At 38.5% G+C, this 26,673-nt stretch overlaps 1 long non-coding RNA gene across 1 annotated transcript; it reads right to left on the bottom strand.

Moving 5' to 3' along the window:
• Positions 1-4,679: 4,679 nt before the first annotated feature.
• Positions 4,680-25,019, bottom strand: LOC112642899 (uncharacterized). The gene is made up of 6 exons (XR_007409162.1): positions 24,934-25,019; positions 24,101-24,287; positions 16,849-17,038; positions 7,407-7,482; positions 5,946-6,029; positions 4,680-4,943 (listed from the first exon to the last, which is right to left on the bottom strand). It is a non-coding gene; the product is annotated as an uncharacterized LOC112642899 (long non-coding RNA).
• Positions 25,020-26,673: the final 1,654 nt, after the last annotated feature.

The following is a 26,673-nucleotide window of genomic DNA, read 5'->3' as shown; positions in this document are numbered from 1 at the left end:
TTATAAATATTTTTGAAAACTGGAAGTGAACACTACACCCCCTGAATTTTGTTTCTTTCATTAATGAAAAATGCTTCCTTGTTAGCACACAGGGATACAGCTCATTCTTTTATATAACTACATTATAGTTTCATATGGATATAAAATTTTATTCTACTCTGGGAAGTGAATGGACATACATAGTGTTTCTGGTCTCCTATAATAAGTAACATTTCAATGGATCTTCTTGAAATTACAATGTTGCATATATAAATAAAAACCCCTAGAGGGGCCACAATTTATGCATCCATGCTTTTACTGACATTTAGTAAATTCTGGTATCTTATTGTCATAAGATACCAGATATTATTATTATTATTATAAGTGCTCCAAAAGGCATCTTTCCACATAGTTCTTAGCATAAATGTATGAGCATTGCTCTAGAAAAAAATAGAGTTGGAATTATCGAAAGTGTATTAAAATTTAATTTTAAAATATATTTTTAATTTGTCCTCCAAGAAAGCTCTATTGCTCCCACCAAATGAAAGTGAAAAGATCTACCCATACATTTACCACTGTGTAAACTTTTAGACAATTTGATGAGTGAACAAAATGGTATTTAATGATTAGTTTCATTTTAATTTCCCTGCCTCATGGTGAGGTTGAACATATATGTTCCTGTGGTTGTGTTGTTTGTAATTTCCTTTTCTGTATGTTATCTGTTAGGGTTAGCATTGGACTCAGTTTTATTGAGTTATTTGTTTTTTATTGCTTCATACAAATTATTTACATATCTTGGATATTATTACTCTTTATTCTATATACATTATAAATATGCTTGTCCAGCTTCAGGCTTTTTGTGACGCAGAAGTTTTAAATCTTGATTTAGTCAAGTTTACCCCCTTTTTTCCTCCTTTAATGCTCCTATTTTTTGTTTGGTTTAAGAATATCTTCTGTAAAAAAAAAAAAAAAAAATCTCCTGTAGATTCCCCTCCTATAGTTACTTCTTACTTCTAATTTTTATTTTTAACCTTTAGCTCCTTAATCCATATGTAATTTATTTTTGTGAATCGTGTGAGATAATGATCTCTTTATTTTTTAAATAGGCAATCAATCTTCCAACACAATTTGCTGAGACATTCTTTCAACATTGACCTAAAAATCTACCATAATCATGTAAGAAATTCCCATGCATACATGAGTCTGCTTCTAAGTTTGCTCTGCTATTTGATTGATCTGTTTTTTACTCTACCAATACCATGGTGTTTTCATTACTAAGTTTTTAAAATATATTCTGATGGGGGTGACTGGGTGGCAGGCACTGAGGTGGGCACTTGACAGGATGAGCACTGGGTGTTATTCTGTATGTTGGTAAATTGAACACCAATAAAAAATAAATTTATACAAAAAAATATTCTGAGATCCAGTAGAAGAGGCTCCTACCCTTACTTCTGAAGTATTTTGCTTCAAAAAACTATTCTTTGTTTTCCTTTTGCGTTTTCATTTTTTCATATGGGTTATAGAGTTGACTTACCAAATATTTTACAAACTATTGATATATTAATTGAAATAGCCTTAAACTTAAGGAATCATTTGGAGAGTACTATCAGGATATAACGAATAAATTATTCCATGTAATCATAATTTTTAAGAGTATGGGTGAAGAACTTCCATACTAGTTAAAGAAAATGTGTTAGTAGGTTTATATTTGTATTCTTTCATTTTGTGCTCCACCTTTCAATAAACTTTCCAACTCAGTTACACAGCTTCTTACCCATAATATCCGCTATGTAGGATTCAATCATAATGAAACTTTGTTTTCAATTAGAAATCAGTCTAGGAAAATAGGCATTTTTAGCTAAGGGAAGGCCAAATCAGCTTCAAAACTATCTACTTTTTCTTGTCCCCATGCTGAATGAAATACTTGCAATATCAGTTCACTGAATGTTAACCTCATAAACTTACTTTTTTACCACCTTTGTATGAGAAAAATATATTAATCTAGACTTCACTTACTTTAGGATTTTGTGGCAATTCAACTTTAGCTGGACTGATGATTCACTTTTGCCCTACTTAAAAAAAGAAAGGTTTACTTAGGAAATTAATAGTGTAAATAGGCAATGAGCATGTTTAAGCCACTTTGAACACTATTTTTAAGGGCTTTAGCAAATTAATTTTATGCAAATGGTGTTGCTAATGCTAGTCCTGCTAATCTGTTCATTAAAGCCAGAGGGAGCAAACTTTATTTTGGCAATTAGTTGAAGTTACTATATGTATTAAAAAGCACTAAACTGCATTTCTTTTAAAGCATACTATAAATTTAGACTTTTCACTAATCCACACTTTTCCCCATCACAATCTAGTGTGAAATAAAGAGCTTAGACTTTTGTCTTTGGTAGCTGGGGGTGGGGAGGATTGCATTGCTCAGAACTACTAATACCAAGTATCACAAGTTCTTTGACTTCAGGGCAGTGGGGGGCGGGGGTGGAGGGAATGTACTTGGTCAGCTCATACCTGTAATGGAGAGACTCACCTGACTGGGAGGAGCACGACTGTCCCTCCGAGTTGAGAGAAGCTGGAAGACCGCCCGCGTCTGTCTTTCAAAGACAGAGAAGAAATGCCATTGCTTAACAGGACAATGATGTGCCCTGATCCATTATCAAATGTCAGGCTGCTGTTGCGTTCAACGGCTTTCCCTGCTCCAGAAACGCCATGTCGTCTGATAGTGTTTGCAACGAGAGACATAGCAGGTGGCAACTATCGATGTGACCTTTCAGGTTATCTACAGGACACTGAGTGCATTTAAAGGGATAAAGTTGACATTTGTGGTTATGATCATTCATATTCTCGTCATCTGTCCATTGATCTAAGACACTGGTCACATCAATGTCTAGAAGCCCAGTGACAAATGTGACATATGACTGATAGGCAAAAGCTCAAGTGAATTTTGCCATTTATTATTATAATTATTGTTGAGTCAATTTTCTCTCCCCAATTATGGGGGCGTAGGGTAGTGAGCTGTCAAAAGTAAAGATATGGCTTCCTAATGTCATAGCAGGCTGTAGGAAATACTTTGGTGAATAAAAAGGTTGTCTTTCAGCACCCATATCTGCTGCTTTCTCCACTATTTCCTCCATGAATAACTTTTTTAAATGATTAAAACTATGATCTTTTTCCTAGGGGATTCACATTGTACCAGATGCTTTATACGGTTCATTTCTTTTTTCCTCGAGTGTATTCATTACCTATTTTTTTATTGAGGTATAATTGACATGTAACATTATATTAGTTTCAGGTGTACAACATAATGATTCAATATTTGTATATATTGCAAAATCATCTTCACACTAGTCCAGTTAACATCCATCACTATATATAGTTACACATTTTTTTCTTTTAATGAGAAACTTCAAGATTCCCTCTCTTAGCCACTTTCAAATATGCAATGTAGTATAATTAACTATAGTCACAATGCTATGGATTATAGCCTCAGGATTTATTCATTTTACAGCTGGAAATTTGTACCTTTTATCTCCCTTTACCCGTTTTTCCCACCTCCACTCCCTGAATAAACATTTTTCAAAGAAGACATACAGATGGGTAATAGGGAAAGAGAGAGAATTTTAAGCAGGTTCCATGCCCAGTGTGGAGCCCAAGGTGTGGCTCGATTCCAGGATCTGAGATCATGACCTGAGCTGAAATGAAGAGTCGGACACTTAACTAACTGATCCACCCAGGCTACCCTCTTTTTTTTTTTTTTTTTTTACTTTCCACATGTAAGTGAAAAAACGGAATATTTATCTTTTTCTGTCTGACATTTCACCTAGCATAACATCCTGTAGGTCTGTCTATGTTGCTGCAAATGGCAAGATTTCATTCTTTTTTATGGCTAAATAATATTCCTCTGTGTGTGTGTGTGTGTGTGTGTGTGTGTGTGTGTGTGTTACATTTTCTTTTCCATTCATTCATCAATGGACATTTTAGTTGTTTCCATGTCTTGGCTATTGTAAATACTGGTGCAATGAACATGGATGGGGGTGAATATATTTTTTCAAATTAGTGTTTTCATTTTCTTTGGATAAATTCCCAGACGTGGAATTGCTAGATTATATGGTAGTTCTATTTATAACTTTTCGAGGAAGCTCTATACTGCTTTCCAGAGTGGCTGCACCAACTCACATTCACACCAACAATGCACAAGCGCTCCCTCTCCTCCACATCTTGGCCAACACTTGTTATCTCTTGTCTTTTTGATGATAGGTATTCTGGGTATGAAGTACTACCTCGTTGTGGTTTTGACTTGCATTTCCTTGATCATTAGTGATGTTGAGCATCTTTTTATGTACCTATTGTCCATCTGCATGTCTTCTTCGAAACATGTTTATTCAGATCCTCTGCTCAATTTATTTTATCCAGTTGGCTTTATGCTGCCGAGTTTTGTGAATTCTTACATACTTTGATTATGAACCCCTTATCAGATATATGATTCACAGATATTTTTCCCATTTCATAGGTTTGCCTTTTTATTTTGTTGATGATTTTCTTTTCTGTGCAGAGGTTTTTAGTTTGGTGTAGTCCCATTTGTTTATTTCTGCTTTTGTTGCCTTTGCTTTTGGTGTCAGAGCCAAAAAAAACCCACTTCGTTATCTATTGCTGTGTAACAAATCATCCCCCGTTTACCAGATTTAAGCAAACGTGTATTCTTAACCACTTTCTGTGGTCAGTAATCCTGATGAAGTTTACCCCATACCTTAGCTCAGGATTTCTTAAAAGTTTGCAATCAAGATGTTGGCAGAGAGTCTCTCACATGGCTGTACTCAAGGTGACAACTGGGGGCAGCTCGGCTTCCAAGTCCACTCACATGGCTGTTGGCAGACCTCAGATCCTTCCTGGCTTTGGTAGAGACCTCAGTTCTCCACATGGGCCTCTCCATAGGGCAGCTCACAACACGACAGCTGGCTTCTCTGAGAATGAGTGAGTTAGCAAAAGGATGAGTCAGTGCTTGAGATGGATGTCGTAGTCTTTGTAACTTAGTCTCAGAAGTGGCATCCAGTAACTTTTATTAAAAGTGAGTCACTAGATCCAGCCCACACTCAAGGGGTATTCAACTTTTGTTGAGGTAAAGATCAGGACCATCTTGATGGATGGTGCCTACTACATTAGGGTAAACTAATAGGTATCACATGCCTTATGTGTTTCAGAGACAAGGCAGCGAAGATTTACAGAGTTACACATAGTAACTATTAACATAAAATATTAACATAGTTAATATTTTAGAACAGATTTGATTCAGATCATTCTACTGTTTTCCACACTTTAATCACTACATAGTACTGCCTCTCCAGATTAGGGGCACATTATTCACCCTCAGGTGTGCCAGAAAATAAGTTCTACTGTCTCAGGAAAAGGTAAAATAAACACATTCAGGCAATTAAGACTTACTCCCAAAAGCAAAGCACCAAAGTTGATTTTGTTTTGTTCTGTTTTGAAAAAACCTTCAGGGTCTGACATAACTGGCTTTGTTCAACTAGTGGCATCATTACTAATTAGCTTTGTGATTTCAAGTCTTAATATTTGTGATCTTCATTTTATTTTCTTACTCTCAAACTGGAATAAAATCACTTATTTCATAGAATTCATTTAGGATCAAAAAAGATATGTGTAAAGATTCCTAACCTATTCTCTCTCTCTTTCTCTCTCTCTACACACACACACACACACACACACACACACACACTCACAAATTTATAATTCATGCTCAATTAGTTTCTTTTCTCCTCATACCCCACCCAATTGTGGAAATTCAGCAGACAGAAATATGAGTATTTTCTTTAAGCAAAGGAGCTTTTCTTAAGCTCTCAAAATCACTTAGATAGCTTGCCTATGCTTATGATTGAATATTTAAATATATTACACTCTTCATTGGTGAGAACTTTAAACTTTCTTTAACCAAAGCCTATACTCACAGTGAGAGACATATGCTCTGATGCCAGGCCAGGAGAGAGTTGGAGACTGCTCAGATCAGCTGGGTCATATAAAAAAGTTGGTGCCTATAAGAGGAGAAAGGTGCTTTAGATGGGAAAGTAACCTTAATTTTAGTTTTGTTTTTGTCTCCCTCTCTCCCTTGTATATTTCTATGTTGAATACCATGGATTGAATATGACTGCAGTTAAGAGAAAAACACATGTCCTACCCTCCCTTTTCCCATATCTACCCCATATACCCCATAATACTTTTCCCATATCTACCCCAGGCTACTCTTATCCTGAATTCAGTTCTTCTGATCCTGACTGAATCCATAAAATCCTGTTCTTTGTGGTATAGTTTTGCTATCCCCAGTGTCATAAATCATTTGAAAGGCCAGACTCACAAAATACCAAAAGGTATGAAAGTGAATTGATATACAGGGCAATTTATGTCTCCTCTTTGTATTTACTTTTTATAAGACAAATGCACAAACATTTCTTGAAGCTATTTTGTTAACAGAAAAATCTCAACCAAACTTTTGATAAAATGTATTTTGTTCTGCAGCTTATCTAAAAATGAGAATATTGTTGGTATTGGATATTTTTACACCCCCAAAGGGTTAAGAGATTAGCTGCAATGTATCCTTGGACACCTTATGATCATTGATTTTTTTCTTAAGTTCATTTTCTTTTTCTTTTCTTTTTTTTAAAGATATTTTATTTATTTATTCATGGGAGACGCACAGAGAGAAAGAGGCAGAGACACAGGCAGAGGGAGAAGCAGGCCCCATGCAGGGAGCCCAACGTGGGACTCGATCCTGGGTCTCCAGGACCATGCCCTGGGATGAAGGCAACACTAACCTGCTAAGCCACCTGGGCTGCCCCTTAAATTGATTTTTCAAGAGCAATGGTGATCAGCCCTATTGCCCCCCACAAAGGTATGGACAAAAGACACCTTGTGCATTTTTAAGTGGAACTTGAGTACTAACTCATGTCTTCTTCAAACTGGCATGAGCACATGCAAATTAAATCAGATTAACTGACACTTATAAAACAACTACTACGTGAAAAGTACTGAGCTAAATATTCTCCTTTCTACTATTGAATACTCATATCAACCATATGAATTATTATTATCATTTTTTAAATTCAGAGGATAAGCTTAAGAAGATTAAACGATTTTCCCAAGGTTATATAGATAGTATTTCACAGAGTCAAGATTAGAACTTATATCTTTTGACTCCAGTAAAAAGATTTTTCGGGTCTATGTCAAACATGGATAGAAAGTTTGGCCACATTTTTTTTTTAAGTTTGTTATTAATTAGATAGTATAAATATGTTTCTGATGACATTGGTTCTTCATTCATATTCCAAGAAAGTACTTTCAAGGGCCTTATTGTTTTGCAGGAGAGCAATAGGAACTTCTATTTTAAATTTCAAATCCTCTGCCAATTTCCTTACCCAAATTGCCTGCCATTAGAACCACAAGATTAGCATTCAAGGATGAGGTGTTCTTTAGGGTTGAAACCAGTCATGGCTAGGAAAAAGAAAACATAGTCAACTCTTGACTAAGATAATAGGGGACAGGAATTGTGTACCTAACCGAGGCCTGTAATGAATTCTTAGTTTTTAATTTTAATGAGTAGTTTCAAATTTTTTTTCTCAAAAAATCACTTTTAATTTTTACTGAGTTACACTCAGGAAAAGCAAAATTAAATATTATGTTAGAATTAAGTTCAGCTATGGTAAAGTATACTCCCCAAATTATGAGTGAAATTGTTACTTTTTCTGACATATGCAATCTGGAGATGGCCAGTCCAGGAGTGACATGGCACTTGCAGTCATCAGGACCCTGTCTTCTTTTAGAAGCAGTATTGCAATATCCATAGGGAGTGGCCATTGTGCTCCCATCAGAGATGGCTACGGGCAACAGCCATCACAGACACCCCTCATGCAGCAGGATGGAAGACAGAACTTTACTGCCATTTTAAAGAAACTTCCCAGAAGTCTCACATGGCACTGCCCCTTATGTCAAGGTGAATAGCATTAATCTCATGAGAAGCTGGGAAATGTAGTTTTAAGTGAAGATGCCAATATGTCTGACTGAAAATCAAGGTTCTATTAATTTGAGAGAGAAGTTGAGGATATATTGTTGGTGACAACAAGGTATATCTACTTCAAAAATTGAGCTACTATCAATTTTTAGGGGTGCATAACAAAAATAATGTCTGATGAAGTAATCAAAAAGTGACAATCAGAAGAAGACACAGAGCCAATGTGTGTATCACTTCCTAGGTGACCAAAAGTGGAACGTAAACTCTCCATATTTAATACCTTTCATATTGGAAATTGTGGAGACAATGTTTTACACAGAATAACGGTAACGTATGGCCAGATTTATGATCCACTAGACTTTGACTGTGGCAAGAGATGTTTTCCTAAGACAGGGATCATTTCCCTGATGAAAAACTTAAAAGTCTATCCAGAAACATCTTAGCTTTCAGTACTAACCTATATGGTCTGCGTATACATTAATTTATTGAAGCTAGGTTTTGAAGCTACTCAATCTTCAAACTATCTCTTGGTGTTATGAAAATTTATTACTCACTATATAAATTAGCACTTGCTGTAGTTGTCTAAAATTTATCTCCGTCAAGTTTCAAGAGCCTCTCCTTTGATCTACCTCGTGTTCTAAGCTGAGGTGAATAAAATTTGGCTCATTCTAGCTAATTTGTGAGGAAGAAGCCATGTAGTGGCTCTGCCCCCCCCCCAATAACCTACCTATTCCTAGTGATCCTGGCATTCTCGTTCCAAAAGGAGAGAGTTAAGTCCCTATTTTTTTTCCTATTTTTTTTAAATGCCCCTGATGACAACATCAATCTTGCCTACTTTTTCATCAATGTTTCTTTCCTGCCTTTGACATTTTTTCCTGACAATCCCCTGACTACCTTACTACAAAAATAGGGGTAACAGCATAATCAATTGAGTGCACACATTTAAGAGTTGTTAACATTTACTAATTTTCTTGTCTTGGCTCAATAGTAACTATGTGACATTTCATCTCCCTGGGCTTCAGTTAACTCAATTGTAAAATGAGTGAGCCTAGGCTGGATGGTTTCTAAGATCCCTTCCAGCCCAGGAAAAGTCAATGGTCCTGGGATTCTACCAGCATCAGAGCTGATGAAAATGTTTTAGGAAATCCCATTCTTCTAACCACACAGTAGTGAATAGGTAAGTCTGTTCCTAACAATGACACAAAGGCTCCACCTGCCCTCTGCTGTTAATGGCAACTCAGTTGTCTAGTCACCTTGCTGTCCTATAGGTTCTACAGTCTTACACTACTCCAGAGTGAAAAGAAAGAACTCCAGGAGTTGATGTACATCTAGTCAAATCTCAATTAGTTACACTGGGGGTAAAAAGGCATGGATAAATACAGATTACAATTAATTAAAATTCATTCATTTAGTTTTGGCACTATTGCACATTTTGTGGAGAGCTGATTTCTACATAATTGTATGTTCATCTTTTGAAAAAAATATGCATTTTTTATATTCTAATGATTCACATTGCGTCTAGGAAAGAAATCAACTAGGGGAAACAAGCCAAGAAATGGTGGCAGGTAATCCACATATAGATAATTGAGAATGTAATTTTATCTACTATCTTTTATCCGAAAGGACTTGAAGCAGTTTACAAAACTACACATGACACCATGTAATTGAGAATTCATCATATCCTGTTCAATCAAATCCTCTTGCTAGGGCAACTTACACTTTCAATTAGATGCATTTGTCTTTGGGAAGTTTGCAACCAGTCAAGATAGATTCTTAGTATGTGTAAAACTTTTACAAATAAGGATAATAACAGCTCCCCTGCTGTATCAATAAATCACCACGGTTCCGATGTAAGAGACTGACAGCAGCTGTCAGAACACAGTTTCTTTGAAATGCTTTATAAATACCATCTAAAGAGCCAGATTGTTCTTTAACAGCCTTGTTATCCTAATGAAATCACTCTGCTTCCTCCTCTTTGCTCCAGACACCACCAAGGTTGGGCAAAGGAAACCCCATCTCCCCAAATGCCTCTAAACACCAAGTTTGGATGACAGATTAATGATTGGATCTGCCTCCCCATTAATTTATTTGCAGGAGACACCTGTGCCAATAACCTCGTTAGGGTTTGGAGCTTGTCCCTAGAAAGGCATGCCTTCCCTCTCACTGAATCCGCTTCCCATAATTCTTAATTACTTTCTATTGCCTGGTGGGGAAAAGCACATGACATGGAAAATTTTATAGGGTCTAATCATTAACCAACTCTGTTCTTGTGTGGAGTTAGAGTGTCAAAGGAAATGGTCTGTCTCAATCCCTCTGGCTACTTTCAAAATCATTGGCCAAATGAATTTTCCACATACATTTTCTGCTGGAGAGCCATTCCCTCAAAGATAACAGCAAACGCTTTCAGAGCACTTACTTTGTGTCAGGTACTGCTCTAGCCCTTTATGTAGACTTCATTTAATCCCTCAGCAACTCCATTAGTGAAATAATGTTGTTATTCTGTTTTTACAGAAAACTGAGGCACAGAGAAGAGTCACCTGCCCAGGTGGTGGCACCATGATGCAAAGCTAGGTTGTCTGACGACAGGGATCTTGTTTTACTAACTAGGCTCTTCTCCCATAGGAAAGAGACTTCATGAGAGAGAAAACAACTTCTGAGCTCAACCTTCTTTGTTTTTGAGCATTTATCCAGAGGAGAAGAAGAGAGTTCTGAGACATTCCTTCAGTATCACAAAACCAAATTGGTCTGCAGAAGCATTCCAATCTCATTCTAGCTGCTGGAGGCCCTGTGTATTTACCTCTTGCCCTTCAGTCCTGAGATTGTCAACCTGGGCTGCACACTGCAATCACCTGGGGAGTTTTAAAGAATCCTTTTTATTTTATTTACTTATTCATGAGAGACAGAGAGAGGGAAAGAGAGAGAGAGAGAGAGAGAGAGAGAGAGAGAGAGAGGCAGAGATACAGGCAGAGGGAGAAGCAGGCTCCATGCAGGGAGCCTGACATGGGACTCGATCCCAGGTCTCCAGGATCATGCCCTGGGCTGAAGGCGGCGCTAAACCGCTGAGCCACCGGGGCTGCCCAGTTTTAAAGAATCCTGATGCTGAGCCCACGCTTCCTCTCTCCCCCAGGTGACATCGTATCAGGCAATGATAATGCTATGAAGAAAACTAAAGACGGGAATGAGAATAGGTGTTGCTGGAGACGGTATTAATTGGAGAGAGTGTTACTTCTGAGGAGGTACTTGGGCAGAACCTTGATTGAAATGAAGAAGCAAACTTGCTGGCATCCAGGAGAGTGTTTGGGCAGGAGGCACCTCAAATACAAAGGCCCTGAGAGGAGATGATGCATTCTTACCATGAAGAACAGCAAGAAGCTCAGGGAGACTGGTAGCAGATGAGCTTGAAGAGGTGCCCCGGCACCAGATGGCATGAGGCCTTACAGGTCATGGTGAGCAGCCTGGATTTTATTTCTGAGTGTATATAAACACACTTGGAGTTTGTTGAGCAGAAGAATGGCATGATCTTATTTATATTTTAAAAGGATCGCTCTTGGCCGTTATGTGGAAAATGAACTGAAAGGAGCAACTTTAGAAGATTGGGACTGGTTGGGAGGGGTATGTAGTCATCCACCTTGACTAGTTGCAAACTTCCCAAAGACAAATGCATCTAATTAAATGTGTAAGTTGCCCTAGCACGAGGATTTGATTTAACAGAATATAATGAATTCTCAATTACATGGTGTCATGTGTAGTTTTGTAGAGACTGTTGTCTTGGGTTATGGGATGGTGGTGGAGAATGGAGAAGAAACACAGGACTTGTTGATAGACTGGATAGGGGGTAAGAGGGAAATGAGGAGGTCAAGGATGACTCAGGTTTTTGCCTGGAAAATGAAATACTAATATTTACGAGGTTTAAAAAAGAAGACTAGAGAGTAGAACAATTGTGAGGTGGGAAATCTACAAAATTGGCATCAAAAATTGAGTTTAAGACATAGTAAGTCTGATTTTTCTTTTAGACAGCAAAGTAGAGAGCTTACTAATCAAGTCTGGAGCTCATGAAAGAAGTCAAGCATGGAAATATAAATCTGGAATTCATCAGCATACAAATAAGTGATTTTTTAATGTTTTATAAGCTTCCTAAATCATATTTTTAAAAATATATTTACTGCTGAACTGTATAATTCTAGGTGCCTTAATCGAACTGAAAGGTGACCAAAAACATGAATCATTTGCAGGCACCTGGATTCTCCTTGTCCCATCCCAACTTTGAAGTAAAGATATTTATTTCCCATTCAACTTCCAACCCACTTTTTCTATTTAAACATCAAATTCTTTTCCTTACCTCCCCTTATTTTTACTAGACCATCCCTCCTCCTCACAAGCCAAATAATTTCAGAAGGGGATTTTCTTTTACAAAGACACTGAAATCCTTCAGTGTGAGTTGAGCTATGAATGCCTAGGGATTGGGGTGGTTCGGTGAACTAATAACTGCCTTCTCACCTCTGGGATCCACGTTCTAATATAGCCTTTGATTAAAGTGGCTCTAAATCATCCTGATTATCATTGCCCTTATTATAAAGCGGGCACCACTCTAATTTGGGTCGAGATACTTTAAGAAGTTTTTTATCATTCATGTAACTGCCTGCCCATGAAACTCTCATTAGATTTGCTCTCTTACATCTTCTACATTTGAGCACATATGTGTGAATAGCCTGATGAAAAATAGAGATTTGGCATTCACTTGTATAATGTAAGGTCTGCAGGTGGAAATTTACCTGCTTCTTAAAATGTTCAAGGACCAGCTCTGCTTCATTACTTTGGCTTCCTCTCCTTCATATTTCTCTCTCTCTCTCTCTCTCTCTCTCTCTCTCTGCATTAGGAATATTAAACTCATCTATGTTTGTTCATTTTTCAAGGAACACTGTTTTATTATCTTAAATTTACATTTTTGTAACAGTTGTTTCTGAGTGGAAAGGATTTATTTATTTTTTAACCCAAAACACCTAGCTTTTCTATGAGATGTGAACTGCATTGTAGGGTTCATACTGTTTAACCGCTGTAATTCACCCTTAAAAATACATACCAGAGTTCTGTGCTAAAAATCTTCATCACAGTTTGTAAAACAGCATTAGTGATAAACAAGTAATCAACTTAGCATTCTAGTCTGGAACTTCATTTTTCCATTTCATTGTTTAAATGAGTCTAGGTTTTACTGCTAAAAAGGGAGCTCAAGAAAAAGAAACTGACAACTATCCATAATTCCAATTTGCTTCTGGAGTATTTTCATATTTGACCTAAATATCGATATGAAGCAAATATGTTGATGACAGATGAAAGATTAAAAGTAATCCTAACTGAAATTAAAACTTATAGGTATAAAGATAAAGTCTCATATTGAGATTCAAATATCAAAGGCATAAAATGCAGCAACAACTGGATCTTGGCTTAATAATTGCTTACTGAAAAAATATTTGGTGGGGCAGATTCATTGGCCCAAGCTTTAAATGAGCTAATAGCATTGGGAAGCAACTGGATGATGCCAAGAAATAAGCTTCATTAATGGAAGCACAGTGTCTGGACCAACAAGAGTAAGTGTTCATTTGGCCAGACCACATCTGGATTTTAGATGCATATTAACACCACAAAATATTGACAAAACAGAATCCATTTCATGAAATATAAAGGAGGTAGTGAAGAGTAGCAGATAGTCACATTATATAAGAAACAGATGCAGCAAGTGGATGTCTTCAGCCTGTGGAGAAGTAATTACAGAAGTGGCAGGGGTTTGAGGAAGTTAGAGAAGATGTTTGTCTTCAAGTATTTGAAAGACTATGAGTAAAGGATGGCTTAGCTTCTGTTTCAAGGTTTAATGTAATTCTAGTGAACAGAACAAGAACAATACTAAGGAGATACATAACAGCAGCCCTTCGAAGATTGGCTGCCCCTCAGGATCATCTGTAGAGGTTTTTGTTTGTTTGTTTGCTTGTTTGTTTGTTTGTTTGTTTTAGATTTTATTTATTTATTTGAGAGAGAGAGAGAGAGTAGGAGAAAGGGCTGAAGGAGAAGCAGACTCTCCACTGAGCAGGGAGCCTGACTTAGTGCCCAATCCCAGGACCCTGAGATCATGACCTGACCCAAAGGCAGACACCGAACCTACTGAGCCACTCAGGCACCCCTCATCTGTAGGCTTTTTATGATTAAGATTCCTAGCATTCCTATTGGTTCTGATTCAGTGGCTTCTAGGTGTGGTTTGGTAATCTGTGGTTTTGAAAATATTTTATGGGGAATGATGTTCACCTTGGTTTGAGAACAACTCTAAAGAGGCAAATTTCACTCTGACGTAAGAACTAATTTTCCAACAACTTCTACTATTCTGAAGCATAAACTGAAGGTCAGTGTGCCTGGGAGGTCAGGTGGGGGGTGGAGTAAGTCCCTCATTATTGGAAATGTCCAAGCAGTGGCTAAATATTGAGGGAAGATTTACCCTTTAAGAGAGGGTTGTGTTCACTGACTCCAGAGGCCACCAGGCACTGTGAGGACCTGTAAGGACCTATGATGCCAGAGTGTCTGGTTGCATTTCCCCTCAGCATTTGGGACATTGCAAGTGCTCAAATCACTGCTCAGTATTGAATGAATGGATGTAAGTACCCTTCAGGTAGCAGATAGCAGGGACACAGTGGCTGGAATCTGCTTTCTTAGCATTCATCTCTAAACCCATGCTACTTCCAGCCAAAAGTGTATTCTTTCTCTACAGAATGGTCTTTCCTTCTCCTCCAGGTTGGTGCAACAAAAAGTTTCAACTCCTATCCAATGTCACAGAGTGTCAAAATTAGCTAAGACATCATTTGAGGGAAACATCTAACATGAATGTGGCTTTTCAAGATGGACAATAAAACACAAATGTCTGTTACTTCTCTGTATCCCAGGCCTCACAGCCATCCTTGTCCCCACCCTCACCCTGCTCCCCAAGCATCTGCTTTAAGCCAGCCTCCAGCTTTAGTGTCTCCATTTGCCCACTCTTCTGAGTCACCAGGATTCCCAGTATCTGTTCTCTTCAAAAAATGACCACATAGGGCTTATACATTTTTTTTAATTTCAAGATTATTTGACTCCAGCTGGAAGATATCACAACTCTTTAGTGCACATATCTGTCAGCTCAGAACGAGGAAAATTTCCTCACCATCCACTATAGCCACCATGTTTATTTCTGTTTCTGTGCTTCTGTAAATGCTCTTTCTCCTTTCCTTAAATCCAAATCCCATCCATTATTAAGATTTGGCTCCAGTTACACCCTTCTCATGGAGTCTTTCTGTGTTAACTCCAGAAATTGCTAATCTCTCCCTATTCTGGACCCTTGTAATATTCATATTCTATTCCCACCATTTGTGGCTTAACCAGTTTCTGCTTTTGAAATGTTGCCCAACAGTATCAGCTTCTGAACACAGGATGTATTACATTTCTTGGTATTTTCCAGTGTTTTGACCTGGATTGCACATAGCATATTTCCTCAGAAAATGCATGCTTGTAGATTTCATGTAAGATTAAGTGCATCAGTCTGGTTATGTTGAAAAAGCATCTGACATTGGAATTTCTTTGATAATTTCTACATGAAAAGAACCAAAAATCCAGCTTTCAGAATTATACATAGCCCCAGAGAGCTGTGTGTGTGTGTGTGTGTGTGCACGTGCATGTGTATGTATTTATATAAATGCTGTAGTTATGCCCAGACTCCCCTGTCTTCCAGAAAGTTCCATGTCTAATTCTGACTCATCTCCATTCTCACCACAGGCTTCACTCTCACCCAGGGCTGCAGAGGATGATGAAGTCCAACTTGTCAGGATTTGTTACTTGCTTGAAAAATATTCGCACCTTTGACAGAGCTGTCAGATTTTTGTCCCCAAACCAAATGAGCACACAAACTGATTTTCCTCTCTCCAGACTGGAGGGCAGTGCTTTAAATCAACCCTCAGAAATAGTTCACGTAAGTGGAACTGTACCAGCAAAAGCCCAAGGAGGGTAACTCTTCATCCATAGTTTTATCAGACTTTTAACAATGATGTTGTCACATTTTAAAATACAATTAAATGTCCTTCCCCAGAAATGGCCAATGGAGATGGTAAAAGTAGGCTCGAGGTCTAATCATATGAATGCTTGGTGCCTTAATAAATGACAAGCAATCAGCTAAGTCTGTATTTTTACAATGAACAAAAATGTTACATTAGTGAATATTCTAAAGAAATATCTTCAAAGACTTATAAAGATTAACCCTGTGAAAGAAAAATAAGAAAAAAATATATCATTAAATAAATTCAGCAATTTATAAAGTAATATATATTCAAAATAAGACAATATGAGTTGAAAATTATAGGTAGTAAAGATACACAAAAATGAGTGGTAAAAAAGTGAGGGAAAATGAATCCCCAAGTAGACACGGGTTCAGATCAAGGCTTCTAACTTTTTTTAATAAAATATTTTATTTTTTAATTTTAGATAGAGAGCATGAGCAGGAGGCGTGGCAGAGGGAGAGAGAATCCTCAACCAGACTCCCTGCTGAGCATGGAGCCCAACATGGGGCTCAATCCCATGACCCTGAGGTCATGATCTGAACCAATTTCAAGAGTCTAACACACTAAATGACTGAGCCACCCAAGTGCTCCAAGGCTTCTAACTTTTAAAACACTATATAAAACATTATTTAAAGCAGTGTTTTTTATCAATGGCTACAGAATGAACAATGGCTGGAGAATCTCATTCGATTTCAGTAAGATTTTATGTGACTAATTATGGGAATAAAGAATATCCTCAATGTGTCCACCCTCCTCAGCCCTCTTTGATCAAATATCACTTCTGACCTAGTACTCCGGGTCTCATAGACGGGCAGAGCCTGGAAAGTGCTGGAAGTTGGTGCAAGACTTTTCTTTCCTGGGTCACACTTGGCTTGTAGACATCAATGGGCCAGTGGGAAAGGAAAAGCTGGGCTGTATTTGTGTTCTTGCAAGAGACACAGAAGGGTTTCCAAACAAGTACGCTGAGTCCTGCATTCTAAATGAGAGGAGAGAACAAGCTTTTGAAGTTGGAAGAATAGGAAACCATTTCTCAATAAGGAATTGGCCATTTGCCAGCTGGTATATCATTGACTCAAAGGGCAGTAACTGCTGTTTCTTTAATCTATACAGAATTGCTAATGCTTAAGCTACCCCAGCAGCAAGAGCTGAACCTCAAGGATAAATTCAACCATCACCAGGCAAAGAGAAATATAACTCATTTATGGGATTTGATAACCTGATGGAGGAGAAATAAGCAGAACACCCAGAACATAAACTAGCATTTTGGGGAAATATATACAAAAGAAATATATACATACATATATGTACGTGTATACAAATCAGATAAAAAGATTTAACTATAGCATAAAATGCTTTCTGGAAAAAAAAATGCCCATCAAATTTTTAAACTTCAGTAGTTCAGTAGCCCTAACATACAAATAAGAGGAGTTCCAGGAGAGGAAATAAGGAATAGATGGATAAGAGGTAAAAAGAAGCACAAAGTAGAAGGGAAAAGAGGCTTCAGTCTGCATATCAAAAGTGTTCATGAAATTCTAGGCAGGCTTTATGATAAAGCATCTAATTTAGTGTATGGTAAAATTTCTGAAACTCCAAGAGAAACTTCTAAATGTTTTAGAGTGAATAAAACAAATTACTTACAAAGAAGGAGGAAGAGAATGAAAAGAGGAAGAATCAGAGAAGCAAAAGACTTTTTAGCTGTAGCATTGGAAACTAGATTTTCAGAATTACAGCTCTGGACTACTGGGTGTAAAAACTGTGACCCAATAAAATTATTTCCAGCTGAGATAATATTTACCTATCAGCATGAAGGAAAGAAATTTGTAGATATGCAAGGGCTTAAAGAATTTTTCCTCCATAAGGTCTTTTTGAAGAGAGTACTCAAAAGATGGCTATAGTCAAACAGTAAATGAATCAGAGCAGAGATTTTAAGGTAGAAGATTAAAAAAAAAAAAAAAAGCAAGTGATGAGCAGTTAACACTGCAATACTTGCAATGATAACTAAATAATGATAAAGTAACTAGCAATGTGTGATATAAATGCTAAATTATGATTTCTAAAATAAAAGTGACATTCTATAGAAGAAAACCCAAAAATTATCTAAAACAAACAAAAAAATGAACTATTGAAGCAAAATAGGAGCTGTGGGTGTAGGACTGGAGAATAATAGCATCCCAAATATTGTAGTCATTGGGGGGGTACTATATATGTGTATGTGTGCTGTGGGCCAGGGAAGAAAAATTCCTCTGAAAGTGTCATCTTATTGGGATGGGCAGGAGCAGTGGAAGAAAAAATAGAGGATACAATAATAGGCATCTTATTTCCATAAAGCAGTTCAGAAATATGTATCATTATGACTCTTAGGGATGGAAAAGTACCCACTAGTAGAATTGTAAAAAAAGAAAATAAGAAAACTTCTAAATTAAAAATGGTGGAAAGAGTAATGAATAGCAGGGCACCTGGGTGGCTCAGTGGGTTAAACATCTGCCTTCGGCTCAGGTCATGATCTCAGGGTCCTGGGATAGAGCCCCACATCTCCATCTCCCTCTGCCCCTCCCCACCACTCATACTCTCTCTCTCTCTGCTCTCTTTCTCAAATTAAAAAAAATAAAAAAATCAATGAATAGCAATTTGATCAAACCAGCAAAAAAGAAAGATAAAGGGAAAAAGAACAGGAAGTAATTAAATATCAAAGAGAAAAACCAGAGGTAGTTGGTAATACTGAAGATGAATGGACTACATTCTCTAATGAAGAACACCGTGTTGGGTTGTAAAGTAAAACACACACACACACACACACACACACACACACGATCATATACATAAAAGGATAATTACCAAATACTTTTAATTTGTAACAAATTTTGAAATTTATTTTCCAGCTTTGTTGAGATATAATTGACATGTAATATTATATAAGCTTAAGGTATACAGGTTCTTATACATTATTTCTTTTTTTAAGATTTTTTTTGTTTATTCGTGAGAGATACCGAGAGAGAGGCAGAGACATAGGCCAAGGGAGAAGTAGGCTCCTCACTGGGAGCCTGATGTGGGACTTGATCCTGGGACCCCAGGATCACGCCCTGAGCCCAAGGCAGACAATCAGCCACTGAGCCACCCAGGTGTTCCTCCATTATTTCTTTCAATACGCTTTCTGCTTCCTTCTCCTTCTCTTCTTCTGGGATTCCAATAATTTGCATATTGTTTCTTGGGATGGCATCTCATAGATCAAGTAGGCTTTCCTCTTTTTTTCCTTTGTTTTCCTCCAACTGGATAATTGCAAAGATCCTGTTTTCTACTTCACAGATTCTTTACTGTAATTGTTTCATTCTGCTATTGATGCTCTGTCTTGCTTTTTTTTTTTTTTCCCATTTCCATTTCATTATTTTTCAGCTCCTGAATTTGTTTTGTTCTTTTTTCTTATTTCTCTTTGTTAAACTTTTCATTTTGTCTGTGTGTTGCTTCGATTTCTTTGGATGGTCCTTCTGAGTTTTCTTATAACTTGCTGAGCTTCCTTAAAACAGCTCTTTTGAATTCTTTATCTGGTAAGTCACACATCTCCACATCTTCAGATTGGTTGCTGGAAATTATTCTCAACCTTTGCTGGTGTCACGGTTTTCTTGATTTTTCGTGTCCTTAAAGTCTCATGTTGCTGTCTCCATATGTGAAATAGCAAATCTCCTCTAGTTCTATTGACGGATTTTAGAGGAGAAATGCCTTCAATCTGCCCTGCCGGGGCCTCGTAGGCTTTCTTGCATCTATGGATACATCTGCTTCATGCTTTTTTCTCCTTCTTGTGGCAGGATTCTTAAGTTTGTATGCTCTCTCGACCTAGCAATGCATCAGTCCAGGTGCTGGCAGTGTCTCTTTTGCTTTCCCAATGGCATTGCTAAAGCTCAAGTTTCTGGTTTCTTCTGCAAGTGCTCACTAGCTGTCTGTATACTCTTATCACCATTGGGACCACACACAAGGCTGACCACAGCATGGGGGTGTGGGTCCTGTGTGGCATGTGGGATGTTCATGGGCCAGTTGGGGAATTCATGGGTGAGGCATCCCCAGCAGCTTGCAGAAAGGCTTATTGTTGGAGCCCACAACCTAATTAGTAAGATTTATGTCCCTTTAATGCCCCCCAAGAGTCCTATCTGCCATTCTTCCAACAGCTTCCTACCCCCTACTAGTGTAGCTCAAGGCTCAGAATTCTGGATGGGCTGACAGAGAGAGAGATGGGCCTCTCTGGCAGCATCCTGCATAGCTGGGGCAGTCAGGTGCTCACTCACGTGCTCTCACTTTACCTTGCAGGAGAAATCACAGGCCAGGAAGGTCCCTCTTGGAACTGAGCTGTGCTGCCTTGGAAGAGATAAAAGGAAAAGTCAAACTGTTCCTCTTATCCTGTCCAATGCATCTAACCTGATTGTTTGGGGTTTTTTGTTTGTTTGTTTGTTTTTGAGGGGGCGTTGCCTTAATGGTGTGTGTTAGATTCTCTTCTCTGGAAATCTGGATCTTTCCAAAGGCTCTGTTGTCACGGGCAAATGTCTAAGACTGTTATCTAAGGACTCCTCAGCTAGAGGGACTGAGACTGGTTCAGAGTCCACATCAGGACCCACAGCTTATAATGAGATCTGTATGCTGATTACCCAACATGCAGGTTGGCAAGACTCCTCCTGAGTCTCTTGGGTATGGTCCTGGATCCCACAGCTCCCAAAGAGGCCCTTTGGTCCATGGACTGATGCTAAATGCTCTTCTTGAGGGTGAGAAATGATCAAGGAACATTCTCCTGGGGCTTCTTGCTTACTTTACTCTGATGGTTACTAAATATTGGTGCTTATCACAGGACAGTGAAATTTCATGTAATTTTTATTTTCTTCTCTTTACCTTTATTGACTGGTTGGTTTTTTTCTTTTAATTTTCACAATAAGCAGGTGTTGTTTACCTAATCAGAAAAAAAGTTAAACCAGTTCTGTTGTGGAGATAAAGGTTGGTATAATGAAAAGAAACTTGGTGTCCTCATTTTTTCTTTTTGGTTCTTGCTCAGAAAAATAGTAAGACACTGATACCGTTTATCTCAAATTGCTAATCAGCAACAACTGTGTTCCCATCACAGATGATTTAATTTTCAAAATCATAAACTTACTTCTGGGTTTTTGTCCTGCATCTATATGCTAGGAGCTTCTTACCCTTTTGGGGACATTTACTGTATGTCAGATCTCTTAAGTGCATCAGCTCAGCTGTTTCTCAGGTAAGAATAACCCTTTCTATTTTTAAAATGAGAAAATTAACATGACTCAACAGCTAGTTAGTAAGAGTCGGGATTCAGATCTAGTCCTGACGAACTTCAGAGCTTGTACCACTTGCCACCGTGCTCTATCACTAAGTTTACGAAAACAAATAGACCACACGTCCCTGTCCTTACGTGCCTGCAGTTTGTTTGTTTATCTGCAGAGGAAGCTCATATGTAGACATCAGCCTATTTAATCCTCATAGCATCCTCATGAGGTAGAAATGCCTATTTTTAGAGATAAGGCAATTAAAGCTCAGAGAGAAGTTAAGCTCTTCTCAACACTTCACAGAGTGTAGACAAGTGGCAGGCCCTGTGCAGAAAGTGGTTTCGAAACTCAACAGCACTATTCTGTGCTGTGCATTGAGGTTTCTCACTGATCTGTGCCTTGAAGCAGCCTATCTTGCATCTGAAACTCCAGAGAAGTTCTAGACTGATCCCACACTAAAAATGAGCAATTAGGCTGCAAGAGGATTGATGGATTCCTTCCAAATCATCCCACCACCACGCTAGACTTCATAAACCATCTTTTCCCCCACGAGCTCCGGGGAGTTTTGCTTGTCACTGGAATCAACAGAAACATGATTTTGCCTCTTGTCCAGACAGAAAAGAAGAGGTTTAAAAGTATCGAGTCACCACAAAATAAAATGTTCCTTGCTGTTCAAGTGTAATTCAAATTTCTCTAGCCCGCCTCAAGCATGTGCTCAAATATAATCGACCAAACAGGAGATTTGCCTGCTGCCAATTGACATACCTCAGGTCACAGATGTCCTACCCATCTGCATGGTGTGTCCTAGTTTTGTTTTCCTCTCAAGGAAAACAAATATGCTGCAGACTTGTGGAAGGGAAGTGAGGGATTGAAGCTGGCCTTAACGTGTCTGTTTCTGAAGAACTCTGCTTAGCTAGGCGTTATTTGAGCATAAGCTGCTTTGTGTCCATGAGGGGCTTCTCCAGCCCACCCCACCCCCATCCCTGGCTCCAACCCCTCTCACATGGTCGGAGGACTGTGTTCATCACCTGGAGTGAAAGCTGACAGCAATGAGCACAGGCAGGGAGCAATGAGACACGCACGCATTGTCATGCATGACTGGCCAGCAGCCATCAACGGCAATTAAACATGGAGAGCTTGGGATCTTTTTGGACAGGTTCAAGTTCCCTGGCACTGCTGTGATTAGATGTTTTGCACTGTTTCCCTGTAGTCAGGATGTGACATCTTCCCTTCCCCTTGCTCTTTTCTCATCTCTTTTGTGCTGTCCTGGTGCTGCCCACTCACCCAGCACCGACGTTTAGATAACTTCATTTTGACAAGAGTGTGGTCAAAGCAGATGCAGGAGGAACCAAATCAGAGGTGGTCCTGATTTCAAGAGAAATCAGCGTTTAAAAAAAATGCTATATTATTTTCCAGATGCATGCATTTTAGCTTGGTAGGTATAACCTGCCAAGGGAGACTTCCTGCTGCTATTTCCGTGTGTTTGTGGTAATTTACTTCCTGAACTCAATTCTGCAATTTGGCTTCTTTAGAACTCGGCTGTTTTTAAGGGAACTGAAAGACTGCTAAGCTGTGCTTTTTTAAAGCGATGTTGGTCACTTAATTCTCTCCAGGTTTGAGATGGGTTGCTATGATTCCTAAAGCGACTGGTATAGAAGTTAGTGGAATTATATTTATGAAACTGGCCTTGCAAGAAAGAGAGGCTGGCTCATGTTGGCAGGGTTAGATGTCTAGTTTGGAGTATGGGGAAAGGAACTTATAAAGGAAAGGAACCCTCTTGCTCTCAGATAAGTGAAAATAGAGGAAAGAAATTATCATCAATCTCCTGCCCCTAAGATCTGCCTACAATCATGATTAACTTCCCCTAGTTTGATGATTGCCATCATTCCTCCATTACCTGAGTAATTCATAAACACTCAGAAAATCGCTTCTATGTGCGAGGTAGGGATCCCAAAGGTATAATTCAGTGTACACTTAGTAAGCTCTGATGTGTGTCAGGAGCTGTCCTAAGCTTTGGGATACAATGAGGATGAAGGCTGGGGGCCAGCTGTCAATGGGGGGACACAGACGTCTCTAAATACAAGTGTCATCACAAGGACTTGAAGGGGGAGGGGATCCTGGAAGTGAGACTCTGAAGTCTCACCTGGGTGTAGAGCACACAACAGACAAACACCCATTAGAGGTCACAAAATAAAATGAGTTTTTTGGGGCAGCCCAGGTGGCTTAGCGGTTTAGCGGCTCCCTTCAGCCCAGGATGTGATCCTAGAGACCTGGGATCGAGTCCCACATCGGGCTCCCTGCAGGGAGCCTGCTTCTCCCTCTGCCTGTGTCTCTGCCTCTCTCTCTCTCTTTCTGTGTGTGTGTGTGTTTTTCATGAATAAATAAATAAAAACTTTGAAAAAAATGAGTTTTTTGATCCTATAACTGAGGGAAAAGGAGACATTAAAATGTAACTAGCAGGTAAGAGATGATCAGTTAGGTTAAATTAAAAGCCCAGTATCCATTTTTTTTTACTACTTAAGAGGTGTAAAAGGTCATTAAAGGAGGACATGAGTGTGCTGTGCATTGTTTTATCATCGGGAACATAAACATATTTGTAAAGACTGTTTGTCACTGCAAAGCTTTTAAATATTGAGGTCTCTCCTTGGGGGGGGTTTTAGGAATTGAAATCAAAAGTTTGGGAAGGTAGTACTTATTCTCTTTGGCTCTAAGTTAGAAAGACATGTGTCTAGTTCATGACTTAACTAACGTATTCCCTCTGCCTCTTCAAAACTTACAGTGAGAAGTAAATGCTGTAGACAAATAGGAAGCTTTTCTCGAAGTATACCAAGGATAACAGACTTCAGCTGTTTGAAAGGGAAATCACTTAGATTTTGATACATGACAGAAACTCCGCTTTCTTGCTGAGGAATGGTCCCTGCAGGTATCCCTTAGATGTGGGGCTCATGACCTGCATCCTAATATCTGAAAAGAAACAGAAATCGTACTGCAGTGAATCCAAAGGAGAAAAGCTGTATAGACTAACGCTGGTTTGAATTTCAGTTCTCTGCCTTGCCAGCTCTGTGGTTTGGGGCTAGTTTCTTAAACTTCTCCAGCCCTTAAATTCCTCTTCTGTAAGAGGGAAGTAATGCCTATTAACTAATAGGGTTATTGTGGCTTGTTTTCAGAGATAATAAATGTGGAAAGTACCTAACAGAATATGATCAATAAATATTATTGATAATTATTATGATTATTATGAGGGTTCTAGTGACTCCAACCTTGGAACTGCCTAGATGTTTTATACCCTTGACAGCTGCTAGTAAGAAAATAAGAGGTAAGCAGACAAAATTGAATTCTGGCTTTATTAATTTTATAAACCCAACTTAAGCTCATGCTTATTGTTTTGGAGCCTGGCTTTCAGGAACTGTCTGCACGTCCTCAATTACCTAATTCCTTTGTAAACATTTTCAGTGGCTGCTCCCTTAAAAAGTCTCTAAGGAGGATTTATCTCTAATATATGGGATCTAAAGAATTAAGCATGTCAGGGTATCAATACTAGCAAAGCCTCTTGGCATTGATTTTTCCTCTCTGTGAAATGGGGATACATGGATCATAACTAGCGAGGTACCTCTGAGAAGTAGCAAATAAAGATGACTAGAAAGCCATGTAGGAAGTATAGTATGTGTATCAGTTAGCTTTTGCCATGTAACAAACTATCCCAGAACTTAGTGACTTAAAACCACAGTCATTGTTAGCTCACGGTTCTATGGGTTGGCAATTTGGGCTGAGTTCATTTGTGCAATTCTTTTGATATTCTCATTCATATGTCTTCTGTCAACTGTCAGATAGACCAGCGGCTGGGTGCTCTAGGATGGACCCACACACATGTCTAGCAGTTGGCAGGCAGACAGTGAAGGCAGCTAGGTTTTCCTTTCTGTGACCTCTCCAGAAAGCTAGCTTGTGCTTTTTCATAGGATGGATCAGGATTCCGACTGCAGCAAGAGAGAGCAAACCCCTCATACTAGAAGCATCTTTTGAGCCTCTGTTTGCAATGTATTTGTTAATGTTCCATCAGCCAAAGCAAGCCACATGGTTAAGCCTAGATTCAAAAAACAGAATCCGGCAGAGGAATAGACTCCATATCTTTATGAGAGGAGCTGCAAAATATCACGGGTAGTTTTTTAAATATACAGTAGTGAAGAAATGTAAATGAAATAGAGAGTTCCAGATCTACTATCTAGGCAGAAAGGCAGAGGTGTAAAGAGCTATACAAGTTACAGAGCACCTGATAAGACTAGAGCTGACAGAAGGTCTTTTGAGCTGAATTTCTGTGAGGACGGAAGGATTGGAGAGATTCGGCTTCGTACAGAAGAAATAGCCAGGATTTGCTATTGTTAATAAGCTATGTGTTGTTGATTTGGTTGGCTGGAGTGAGAGTTCAGGTTGGGCATTTATGGGGAAATTTGAAAATCAAGTCAATAAGTGTCAGTAGGAAGAGGACCTTTGATTAATACTTATTTTTCTGGAAATCTGAAGACATAGATTCTACTCCTGGCTTTCCTCCTTCTACCACTCACTGAAAAATAAAACCTTGTACAAATTATTTCATTTCCTTAAATGCTTACCTATAAAATGGAAATTATGAAATAAATAATCTTTTAATTCTATTTGCATTCTAAGAATTGATTTTTCCTTTAATGAATTTTCACTCAGTTAATGCATTTTGACCTTCTCTGCTTAGAGCTTACAGACTAATGTAGCACTAGACCATTCATTCCTCCAACACCTATTTATTGGGTGACAGTCCAATGCTAGGAATTGGGAAACAACAATGAACAAGATGGACGAGATCCAAGTCCTCACTGGTGGCTGGGGTAGGGGTGAGGGAGAGATAACACACAAGGAAGCAAATCAGTTGACATAATAGTAACCGATCATGTTAAACACCAGGAGAACAATAAATTGAGTGATGAGATAGAGTAAGTGTGTGTGTGTGTGGGGGGTGTAGGTGTATGTATATCACATATATCAAGGGTACTTTAATTATAATCATGGAGATCCTCTCTAAGGAGATGACATTTAAACTAAAACCTCAAAATGAGAGGGAGCCTGACATATAAAGAACAGATATGAAAGAATGTGCCAGGCAGAGGGAACAGAAAGTTTAAAAGTCCTAAAGTCATGAGCAGATAATGAAAATAGAGAATTATGAGGGGTGGGAGTGGGATGCAGGGCACTACTATGAAATTTCACAATATCAAAGAGGAGAACATCAAATATAGACAGAGATTCTCCATAAGCCAAGCTCTTAGGTGCCAAATAGTCCTGTGAACAAAGACAACAAGGAATTCTAAAAGGCAGGTAGTTG

Source organism: Canis lupus, chromosome 38 (genome assembly GCF_003254725.2).
Source record: "Canis lupus dingo isolate Sandy chromosome 38, ASM325472v2, whole genome shotgun sequence".
Taxonomy (NCBI): domain Eukaryota; kingdom Metazoa; phylum Chordata; class Mammalia; order Carnivora; family Canidae; genus Canis; species Canis lupus.
This window is presented reverse-complemented; position numbering and strand designations above follow the sequence as displayed.